The sequence below is a fragment of the Lepus europaeus genome, chromosome 2 (genome assembly GCF_033115175.1).
Source record: "Lepus europaeus isolate LE1 chromosome 2, mLepTim1.pri, whole genome shotgun sequence".
Classification (NCBI taxonomy): domain Eukaryota; kingdom Metazoa; phylum Chordata; class Mammalia; order Lagomorpha; family Leporidae; genus Lepus; species Lepus europaeus.
Window position 1 is genome coordinate 98,452,179 of NC_084828.1, and position 12,244 is coordinate 98,464,422.

A 12,244-nucleotide genomic window follows, 5' to 3' on the forward strand; every position below is an offset into this window, starting at 1 on the left:
TTTTAATGGACTGAATATGGTAGAGAACACTGATTTCTCCTGTATACTGTTGAGATCTGAGCTGCTTTCTCTCACTGTCTTGGTCAACCCAACTTCCCAAGAAGCCGGTGGGGAGGACAGTTTATGTATGACCACTTGATACACAAGGTCAATGGAAAGATTACAAGCTATCCTATCAATTCAAGAGGAATTGAGGCATACACAACCAGAGATTATCTTCTCTACCTAGTAATTTCTTTGCCTTTACTAACATGCAAGGGCCTAATCATAAAGCCCACATGGTCCCTGGGGGCATTTAAGATTCACTCTTTTAGAAAACTCCTCTGCTAATGTTCCCAAAGTAGGGATAAACTTGTAGCATTATGCCTGTTACTCAGCACTGTCCTTGCTTTCCAGTTTATCCAATTTCCAATCTCTCTTTTCCAATTTTACAGTGACTAGCTTTTGTTTTTAGTTATTAATTTCAAATTTCATTCTGTGTGTTAAACCAAATGAAATATTTTTTTGTAGCTACTATTTTTTTAGGACTAAAGTAGTTGACAAAGGCTGTGTTTTAATAATGTTCACTAAGTCTGAGGATGGAAGCAGGTAGAGGTTGTGATGCTCATAGATAGTAATTCTCCCTTGCATGGGTCATTTCTAAAATCTTCCTTTTTTCCTTTTTAAAATACTGTGGTTATTAAAAAATTATTTGGATGGTGAAGAGATAAGCAGAGGGAGATGGAGAAAACCTGCTGGTTCACTTCCCAAATGCTTGAAATAGCTGGGCTTGGGTCACACCAAAGCCAGGAACCAGGAACTCAATCCAGGTCTCCTATATGGGTGACAGGGACCCAAGTAATTGAGCCATTGTTTGCTGACTCTTAGAGTGCATAAGAGCAGGAACCTGGGATCAGAAGTTGATCCAGGTCTCAAACCCAATATGATATAAGCATCCCAAAGAGCATCTTTAAAAAAATTATATTATTTGAAAGGCAGAGTTACAGAGAGAGAGAGAAAGAGAGAGAGAGAGAAACAGACAGACATAGAGAGCTTCCCATCTACTGGTTCACTCCCCAGATGGCTGCAACAGCCAGAGCTGAAGCAATCCAAAGCCAAGAGCCAAGAGCCTCTTCCTGGTCTCCCAAGTGGATACAGGGGCCACAGGGGCCCAAGCACTTGGGCTGTCTTCCACTGCTTTCCCACACAAGTTTGCATGGAGCTGGAATGGCAGTAGAGCAGTTGGGACTCAAACCAGCGCCCATGAGATCTCAGTGTCACAAGTGGTGGCTTTACCTACTATGCCACAATGCTGGCCTCCCCAGAAGCATCTTAACCACTGTGCCAAACACCCACCCCATTTTCTAGGTCTTGAAAGAGATTTAGTAATGTAAGGTGCCAAGTTATTTTTATCAGCTTAAAAAATGTAACCTATTGCCATTTATTCATATATTTTTTAAAGTATTCATTTATTTATTTGAAAAGCAGAGTTACAGAGAGGCAGAGGCAGAGGCAGAGGCATAGAGAGAGAGAGAAAGAGAGAGAGAGAGATCTTCCATCTACTGGTTCACTTCCCAAATGGCTACAACCACTGGAGCTGTGCCAAGCTAAAGCCCGAAGCCAGGAGCCTCTTCTGGGTCCCCCACGTGGGTGCAGGGGTGGATGCCGGTACTGCAGATGGCGGCTTTACCTGCTATACCACAGTGCCAGCCCCTACTTATTCATATTTTAAAAAGATATTTATATTTATCTCATTTTAAATTTATAATTATGTATTTTTTTCTAAAGGGATTGATTAAAAGGGTAAGTTTTCAATATACCCGTGAATGAGGGAGAAGTACATGGGCACAGAGAGAAACAAGTAAAGTCTAGTCCTTTTGGAATTCTAGGGGAACATTCTAGCTGGGGAAAAGCTAGAAATATCTTATTTTTGGATCATATGGCAAGTTATAAGAGTAACCTGGTGTATTGGATATAGTTTAGAGGAAAGGAAGTGATATTGAGGCTCAAGACATATGGTGATTCATTGATTAATGAGTGACTTAACAATGGTGGGCTGTTTGGACTGTTTTTGGACTTGAATAACTTATTAGAATAGCAATCTGTATAGTTACTTCTAAGTTGTGAGTTGTCCATATCATCTTGAAGGTTAACATAGCACAGTATTAAGAGCACAGATTTTAGATCCATACCCACTGGTTTTAAATCCTGAATTTAGCCTCCAGCTGTAAGACTCGGGAAATCTATTGGCCTCTTTTGTGTCCCAATTTCCTGCTCTGTAAAATGGAATAATACAGATATCTAACTCTTAGAACTGTTAAGAGAATAAAATACTTTAAATATAAAGAGCACTTATCATGGTGATTAGCACAAAAGTGCCTAATATGAGCTCTTTTCATCATCCCTCAAGTCTTCTAAAAATCACTACTACTGGACACAGTTGTCTCTGTGGTACTTTTTTAATGTTTTATTTTTACTGCTGTATTTTCTTTTAAATAATGATGTTTCTGATTTTAAAACAAGTATATCTCACATAAAACAGAAAAGACAAAAAAGAGAAAAGAGAAAGTTGAAATAATTAGGCATCTCTAATAATTAGGTTATTCAATCAAGCTATATTTTCTAAGTCTCTACATGGGTCAAGCATTGTAGTTGGCTCTGATACTTCTAATCCTGTCTTCTCCTTGCTCCATTTCTCTGGCCTAGTTGGTTCATTATAATAGATGGGTGTTAACACTTTTTAAAATCTACTAAGTAATAGAGGCTGATTCTACATTTAAGTAAAATTCAACTTCTTTACTTAGTATTCTAACTTAACCACTTAAACTAATGTAAGTTTCCAATGATAATATAAAGAATTGTAGTCTATGTAGCACATATAGTTCTTTTATCTAATCTCCATTATAACTGTAAGGACACAAGAGAAGCACCAACATTTACAGTTTACAAACTAGAAAACTGAGACTAAGGAGGGTAAACAGGCTACTGATAAAAGCCACGGAGACTACTGCAGGGCAATTATGTGACTAAGAAGAGATCCTAGAGCTGGGACACTATGGGCATGACACCCACATCCTAGTGATCATAGAGGCAGCACTTTCAACTCTAGAATTTTCTTGTCAGTTGTTTGCAGTCATTTGTAGCTTCCTCTTTCCATTTTCAATTTTTTACCCTCTGCCCACTGGCCAGCTCTTTTGGCTCCCATTTCCAGTCCTAAGAGTTTCCCATACCTATGCCCAGGATCAGGTTCTCAAGTGAGCCATCAAGGTGAACTCTGAAAGTTCACCTGAGAGGAACCTGCTCCGAATCCTTCCTCACAGCTCCCCCCCCCCCCGAAGATTTAGTTATGTATTCATTCATTCATTTATTTGAAACGCAGAATGACACACACAGAGAGAGACAAACAGATACAGAGAGCAAGACAGAAATTGAGCCATTGGTTCACACCACAAATGCTTGCAACAGCTAGGACTGGGCCAAACAAAAGACAGGATACAGGAACTCCATCTGGCTCTCCCACATGTGTGGCAGGATCCCGAGTATTTGGGCCATGATCTGCAGCCTTCCCAGGTGCATTAACAGGAAACTAGATTGGAAGTGGAGAAGGAGGGTGTTGGCAAGCTCTCCAATATGGAATTTGGGGATCCCAAGCAGCAACTTAACTGGCTGTCCAGCCCCAAATACAGCCCTTGAGACCGTCCCTGGACAGATGTGAAGAGGATAGTCATCCACTAACAGTTTTCTCAATGGTAGCTATCAGAATTATTTTGCAAGGAGCCAGCATTGTGGCACAGAGGATTGCTTTCTGTGATGCTATCATCCCATATGAGCACTTATTTCAGTCCTGGCTGCTCTACTTCCAATAAAGCTCCCTGCTAATGTGCTTCAGAAAGCAGCACAAAATTTTGCAAGTGTCTAGGCTCCTGCCACCCCTATGGGAGACCTGGATGGATGGAGTTACTGGCTTCTAGATTTGTCCTGGTCCACCCTAGCCATTGCAGCCACTTGGGGAGTGAGCCAACAGATGGAAAATCATTCTCTCTCTCTCTCTCACTCTCTCTCTGCCTCCCCCCTCTATAACTCTGTCTTTTAAATAAATAACAATGAAATAAAAATAAAAATAATTATTTTGTGACATGCAATTTAAAAATTAATATGGATAAGCATTGTTTCTCCTTGCATAACAGAAGAGTAAATCAAGATTAGCAACAGATTTGTGTGTTGTTCTATGAAAACTATTACTTACTTTTGTGAAAAATGAGAGCTTCTGATAATTCATCAGATATCTATTTTCCTATGTTGAATTTTTAAAAAATATATTAGGCCACTAATCGCAATAAGCAATACTTAATTCTCTGGAGTGAAAAATATGTCTAAGATCAAATGAAGGAAAGATGGGAGAAATTTAGTAAATCATTCAATTGTCTCTCCTCATTTATTATAGTGTATTCTCAACCAATTAATAAGCAATTACATTAGCACCAACTGTGATGCCCAAGGGAGGAATAATCTGCTGTATTTACTATTTAACTCTATACTCTTCAAGCTGATGTCAGTTAAGAAGTATAAGGAATAAAATAAGAAAACTTGGAAGGATGTTAAAGACTGACTTCACTGAGTTCCAAACAATATGAAGAGTAAAGAATAGAAGATAGGAAGGAGAGGTTAAATTCAAAGAAAGATAAGAAGATTACAGTTGCTCTGGGTATTCTGAGAGGAACTTGGAGTAAGATCTGCCAAATTCCACAAGAACATGACAGAAATTAGTTGTCAATTTTGTCAGGAAATTCCTTTAACTTCTTGACAGAGTTCTGCAGTCTTACTTAGCTGTACCTAGGAATAAGGTTGTCAGAACTTTTTGTGCTGATGCATATAGCAATTTCATTCACTGCAGGCTCCGGATAATTTTAGATCTCAAATGTCCCTGGGTAAGAAGTTCATAAGCTGGTGCCGCGGCTCACTTGGCTAATCCTCCGCCTGCGGCACCGGCACCTCGGGTTCTAGTCCCGGTTGGGGCGCCAGGTTCTGTCCCAGTTACTCCTCTTCCAGGCCAGCTCTCTGCTATGGCCCGGAAAGGCAGTGGAGGATGGCCCAAGCACTTGGGCCCTGCACCCGCATGGGAGACCTGGAGGAAGTACCTGGCTCCTGGCTTCGGATCGGCGCAGCACCCGCTATAGTGGCCATTTGGGGGGTGAACCAACGGAAGGAAGACCTTTCTCTCTCTCTCTCACTGTCTAACTCTGCCTGTCAAAAAAAATTCATAAAATGTAGAAAAAAACTTCATCAAATATTCCTACAGTATCCCTTGTCTAGCCTAACTCCTTTGTGATTTATCAAACATGTTAAGTCCTCACCATGTCTCAGGTAGAGTTCAAGATGCTTAATAAATACAATTTTTTACAACCATCTGATGCATGTGCAGAGAGGTTAGCTTGTCCCAGGTTGTGGTAGTGGGACTGAGATCCAAACCTAGGCCATTTGGCTCTAGTGTCTGTATGCTTGACTGGTAAAGTGTAGTCTACTTGAATAAAGGAACTAGTGAAAAATATAGACATGCATGAATGTCTTACCTGAAATTTTTTGGCATCATTTATCCCCTCCTTCCCATTGTACTTTTTATTTTGTCTACATTGATGTTCTCTCTCTCTCTAAAGACAACTCTACAAGCTGCCCTCTCCTGTCAAACTCCTTGAAATAAATCCACACTTCACACTCCCACTTCTCTGTTAACTATTTATTCCATAAATGTCCTGCAGTCTGGCTCCCCATGTCCTCCTGCCTCTCTACTGACATTACTCTCTCAAAGGAACTCTGAATGGCCTTATCAAACAGCCTGCTCCTCAGATTTTTCCATCTCTGGCTCCTAGCTCCTTTGGAGATCCTTTTCTTCCTTAGTTCCCTGGGTTAGCCATCTTACCCTTGCATTTATTCTTCGGTGTTTTGCTGGTTGACACCTCTCAATATCTAGCCTTAATCCATCTATCTTCCCCATTCTCTCCCTCAGCATTTTTTTTTAAAGTGTATATCCTCTTGTGGCCTCCATTCTTTATTTCTTGAGTCTAAATGACCCTGTAACCTAACTTGTCAGCATCCTGAGACTGGGTCTGTCATTGGGGAAAAAGTCAGTTAACCATTCTGACAGCATTATTCTATAACATGGGAATCACAAAGTATTCATTTGTAATAAAAATAGAATTTCAAAGGGATTTCTATCCATAGTATTATATAGGGAGCTAAATTATCATCAACATACCAGTTTGGTAATCTATAACAAGCAATATTATTACCAAAAAAGAGCAGGCATGAAATTCTCAAGTAACTATTTCCTGCACCCATAGACACTTCAGGCAAGATGCAAATTTGTAATCAGAAGACCATCAACTCGAAAATAGGAAAATGGGATAATTAAATAACTCAAATGTTTAGCAGCATCAGGCTGAGATTCACAACAGTATCTTGCTTTACAACAGAAAAATGAGGATCCCACAAGTAGAGTAGTTGGATCAGACAAGAGGAAAAGAAAGTTGAACAAATGTCTTGAGATCATTTGTTTTACCATTGTGTAATTATTATAGCTATTTGTTGAAATCCTAACTCTTTATCAAGATTTGAGCTGTAAAATGGCAAGGATCACAAGTGTTCATCACTGTACCATTCAAACATAGTACCTTGACAAGTAGCAGACTGAGGCAATAAGTGTTTTCAAAATTAATTAGTCACTCAGACATTTCTAAATATGAGTAAAGTGTGTTCTAATGTTAACTTTCATGCTTTCATGTTAGTTATGCAAAAAGTGCATTATATCTTTCATCTAGCTTTTCAGAGTTCCTTAGATCAAATCGAATGCCTTGATTTCAAATGTTTATGTTTGGCTCATATTTCTTAAAATTTTGAATACTAGACCACAGGGTATTCATTTTATCCATCTTATTACTCATAAATTGCAAGTACTTAGTTCTCCTATCCATTGACTAAATCCCAGTCCACCCTCCACCTCTTTATCTTTGATGTTTCTTATTCTCAGGAGGTGAGGATGCATCAGGAAAGAGAAAAACAGATTCCACATGCCTCTGTGGACTAACCCGGGGCACTCATGGGGTTAAAAGCACTGCAGTAATATTAAGCACATGTTTCAAGTCAGCAGGGTGCCAGCCTGAGATGTCCTCAAAGCCTAATTTGATAGATATTATGCCATACACTGCTGCAAGTAGTAATGAAGAAAGTAAAAATTTTATGGATGAGCAAAATAGGAGCTCTTATGGATGGAGTGTTTTTAAATCAGGTGTATAATTTACCCAGTGTCAGACCACATGTAGAGTGCATTACTCAATTGAACTTACAAGCAGATAGGAAAGCAGTTTCTTTTAATAAGCACTTCTTCAACTTATTGGCTCTACAATTACTTGCACCAAATTACCAGCAGCTGCTGCCTGTTTGGTATTTTATCCTAGACAAGGAGTTACATTAGTTTCTAATCAACAAGCTATTCAAGGACTCTTTATAATTTTTAGCTTAATTCCACTTTTATTTGAAATTTATTAATTGAAATATCCAATATTTTCATGACAGTCTTCTGCTTAGCTTTATTTGACAGGAAACCTATTCAACTGCTGAGGTATAGCGGAAAAGGGAGGGAAGATATTCCCAAACTTATTTCTGGTATTTGTAACATTCTTCAAAATCTTCTGAACTCTTATTATCTTATGGGCTAAATACTGACATTTCAATTTCTTTTTATAAATATACGGATATTGTATTCAATTTCTATATGTATATGGTCCAATAAGTTGTTTTATATCTCTACATAACATGTCCCTGTGTATGAGTTAACTGCAAGTATGAACACTGACCTATTGCACAGTATGTTCGATACAGGACCTTCCCAACCTCAGCACTACTGACATTTTAGGCTACTATAGTGGGTATATGTATTGTAGTACATTTAGAAAGATTTCTAAAAAAAAGAGAAAGATTTCTGGCCGCCATCAAATATGTATATATGTGTATACACACACACACACACATATTAGCAAACATTGCCAAATCACCAGAGATTATTTTGTATACTAATTTTGAGGAGATTAAGGGGGAAATGGGCATCAGAAATTATTGTAAGAGGAAAGCACACTTTCAACTATTTGTTACAGACTTTTCAAAATCTTCTTACAAAAATTTTGTTGGTACGTGCATTAGTTCAGGATTGTTTGCTGTATGAATATTGGTAAAATGAAATTGTGAAGGAATTTAATTCTTCAAAATGCAATCATTTAAATACAACTGCATTTTGAAGCTATGAAATAAAAAGGAAAAAGAAATGATTTGAAAAAATTTGGAAAAAGAACTCCTTGTAGCCAAGAAAAATACATATTTTAGTAACTTCACTTACTATAGAAAATACTTGTAGATTAATTTGGGAAAAGTGTGGTTATATTTTTGTGGCAGCAGAAGCAAGAACATCTAATTCAAGGTATACTGAAAGTCTATACTTTTTGAAATCATATACTATTGCCAGCTTTAATTATAAAATAGGAGAGAATGAGCAAATAAATACTATTTCAAGTCACAGAAATGCTAAATAAATTTCAACCTTTTTGTCATAAGTTTTTCAAGTTCACAAATGTAGTTGGCTTTTAAAGGTCAGAATTAAAATTAGTGTCAAGACCTATTAGAGTACCATATGCACAGTGAAGAAGAGAAAATGTGAAAGAAAATTAAACTGCTATCCCAAAGCCGCCTTCACAAAGAACTTAGCATTTACCAGCTTTCATCTAGTCATGTGTTGGGAGATCAAAAAATATGCAGTGGATGGTGATTCCTTCATAGTGTAACATAGAACCTTAAGGAGTCAGACTTTAAGAGTTACTTATACCTACCAGGGTCCCTTCCTGACAGCACCCTCATTAGACATCTACCACACCAAGATTCTCAAACCTTATTGTATATATGAGTCACCTGGGCATCTTGCTGAAGTATGGATTCTACTGAACAGGAGCACAGGAAGTTTGATATCCTTTCAGATGATGCCAATGCTGCTGGTCCACGAACCACACTTCGAAGAGTAAAAATCTGTCTACAACAACCCCACCAACAAGCCATCAAGTCCAATCTTGAACATCCTTAATGGGCCAATGACAGAGAAAATTCTAACACCAAAAGATACCGAGATAGTCACATCACCCATTGAAGTCTTAATTTTCAGATTCTTTCTGGAAATGTACCCTATGGAAAACTTCAATGACCACTTAAGGAAACTTTTACACAATTAAGAAAACTGCTAAAAAATAATTCTCTAGGTCTGAGTTCACCAAGGTCAATTCAAGCTAGATTCTTTCTTACTAATAGTTTAATGGAATTTAAAAATAAATCATCGGATTTTAATACAACCTCTGGTTTCTCTATTAGTCTAAGCACATAATCCCATCTTCCCACTGTGTCTACATGACCCCAATTAAAGACTGAAAACAACATATCATACATAATGCCTCTAGCACAGTCTCTGCAGCTATAGTCCAGCCCTGTAGGGAATCAAACCTATCATCAGTTTTTCAGACATCTCTAGTATATTTTGATCTCACGCGTAGAAACAAGTAAAAAATATATCATTTTACAAGAAAATAAGAAGGCTGATATTATCAGGTTAGTAGGTCCACTAACTAAAGTTCCCTGAGACAAGAAACATGTTTCCCATAACCTGCAAGATTTAAAGATGCTTCAGTCCCAACCATTTCAGATATATGACTTTGAAGCCAGACCTATAATAGCATAGTGAATTCTTGATTACAGTTTCAGTTAATCTATAGGCTCTATTTCACACTTGATATTTTTGTTTTTTTAAAGATATATTTATTTATTTAAAAGGCAGAGTGACAAAGAGGGAGAGACAAATAGAGGGAGAGAGAGTGAATGACCAAGCTCCCATCTACTGAGTCACTCTCCAAATGTCTGCAACAGCCAGATCTGGGTCAAACCTAAGGTGGGAAACAGGAACTCCATCCTGGTCTCCCATGTGGATGGCAGAAATCTAAGTACTTGGGCCATCACCCATGGCCTGCCAGGAATATTAGTAGGAAGATGGATCATAAGGGCAGACTAACTGAGACTCAAAGCAGGCACTTCAATATGAGATTTGGGTATCCCAAGCAATTGTTTAACCCCCCTATACCACAATACCCATTCATACATTTGAGGTTTTACTTCAGCCTACTTTATAGCTTGGTCTTCTATGTAACAAAGAGAAGTAAAATTTAGTATTTTCAAACAGAGATTTAAAACCTAGAGCCAGTATGTGATTCTGATGTCATTTATTGAAAATTTTATTTTTCAATTATCACATAAAAGTATATATCAATACATTTATACATCATATAATTTTCAAATTAGAGTAAGCATAGCTATATCCTCAATCATTCATTATTTCCTTACAGAGAAAACATCCTTGCTTCCGGTCTTTTTGAAATACATAGGATGTTATCATTATCTATATTCACTTCATTATGCAATGGAATACCAGAACTTATTTCTCCTATCTAACTGTAACCTGGTGCCCATTGGTCACCCTTTTCCCACCCCACTCTCCCCCCTACTCCCTTCTGCTTCTGGTAACAACTACCCTACTCTTAAATTCCATAAGATTAAGATTTTTTGAATTCTACATATGAATATCATGAAATATTTGCTTTTCTATGCCTGGCTTATTTCACTTAACATAAAGTCTTCTAGCTTCATCTGTCTTATAGCAAATGACAGGATTTCATCCTTCTTATGGCTGCATAGTATTCTATTGGGTATATGTGCCACACTTTCTTTATCCATACACCAGTTGATAGATGTTCTTGGCTAATGTGAACAGTGTTGCAATAAACAAGGAAGTGTGGATGTCTCTTCAGCATATAGATTTTATTTCCTTTGGATATATATCTATTAGTAGGATTGTGAGATCATATGGTAGCTCTATTTTTAATTTTTTGAGGAACCTCCATACTATTTTCCACAATGGTTGTACTGACTTACATTGTCACTAACAGCATGCAGGAGTTCCCTCTTCTCCATATACTTAACAGCATTTTTTTGTGTCTTTTTAAGTCATTTAACAGAAGTAAGGTGATACTCATTGTGGTTTTGATTTAATTTAGTGATTTTGTGATCACCTTGACATTCAAAATATATAACAGGCAATATTTGGGCTTCAAGTAATCAGAACAGAAGCCCCAACCAGACAGAAGGAACACTATCCATAAGCCATCAGCAAGGCCATACTGCTGCATACTAACCTATGTTTGAACCACATGAAGAAGACAGAAGTCCCCATGAGACAGTGTGATTCCATACAGCAGTTTTTATCATGGACAAACTTAGATCAAAAAATACTTTTACTCAGAATGTGGATAAATGTGCAGTTTTCTCCAGAGCTAAGTTCTTTATGAATCAACACTGGTGCCGATCATATGTACTACATTTATATAGATGTTACACTGGAAATTTATATTCATTAAATAAAAGTTAAAAAAAAACATTTATAGATGTTCACGAAGCCCAAATATAATCAATATGAAAGCTTAATATTTGAAGGTAAGTGGAAAGGTAATATAAAGTGGCTAGGAAAGTAATAACTAGACTTCATCTCAGTAAGTAGAAGCTAACATGTTTTATGATAAAGAATGTAGGAATAAAATGACATGTCTGAGTTATCATCTTCAGGTAGGAAAAATACATACCTAAAAGTTAACCTTAGTTCCTTAAGGATACTTATGGAATTGTCTGTTGGGGTCCAAAAATAATTAAAACATAAATGCATCAAGAAGAATACTATAAGTCTAACTGAAATTGGCATCTTTTTTTCTTTTTTATTTGACAGGTAGAGTTACACAGTGAGAGAGAGAGAGACAGAGAAAGGTCTTCCTTCCATTGGTTCACCCTCCAAATGGCCGCTACGGCCGGCACTGCGCCCATCCGAAGCCAGGAGCCAGGTGCTTCTTCCTGGTCTCCCATGTGGGTGCAGGGGGCCCAAGCACTTGGGCCATCCTCCACTGCCTTCCCTGGCCACAGCAGAGAGCTGGACTGGAAGAGGAGCAACTGGGACTAGAACCCAGCACCCATATGGGATGCCAGCACCACAGTGGAGGATTAACCAAGTGAGGCACGGCGCCGGCCTGAAATTGGCATCTTATAAAACTCCAGTGCATATACTTTTTGAATGTATATGATACACTATGGTCATCACATCTCAAAGATTTTAATCATGAGGCCAGAGAAGGCACAAACAACA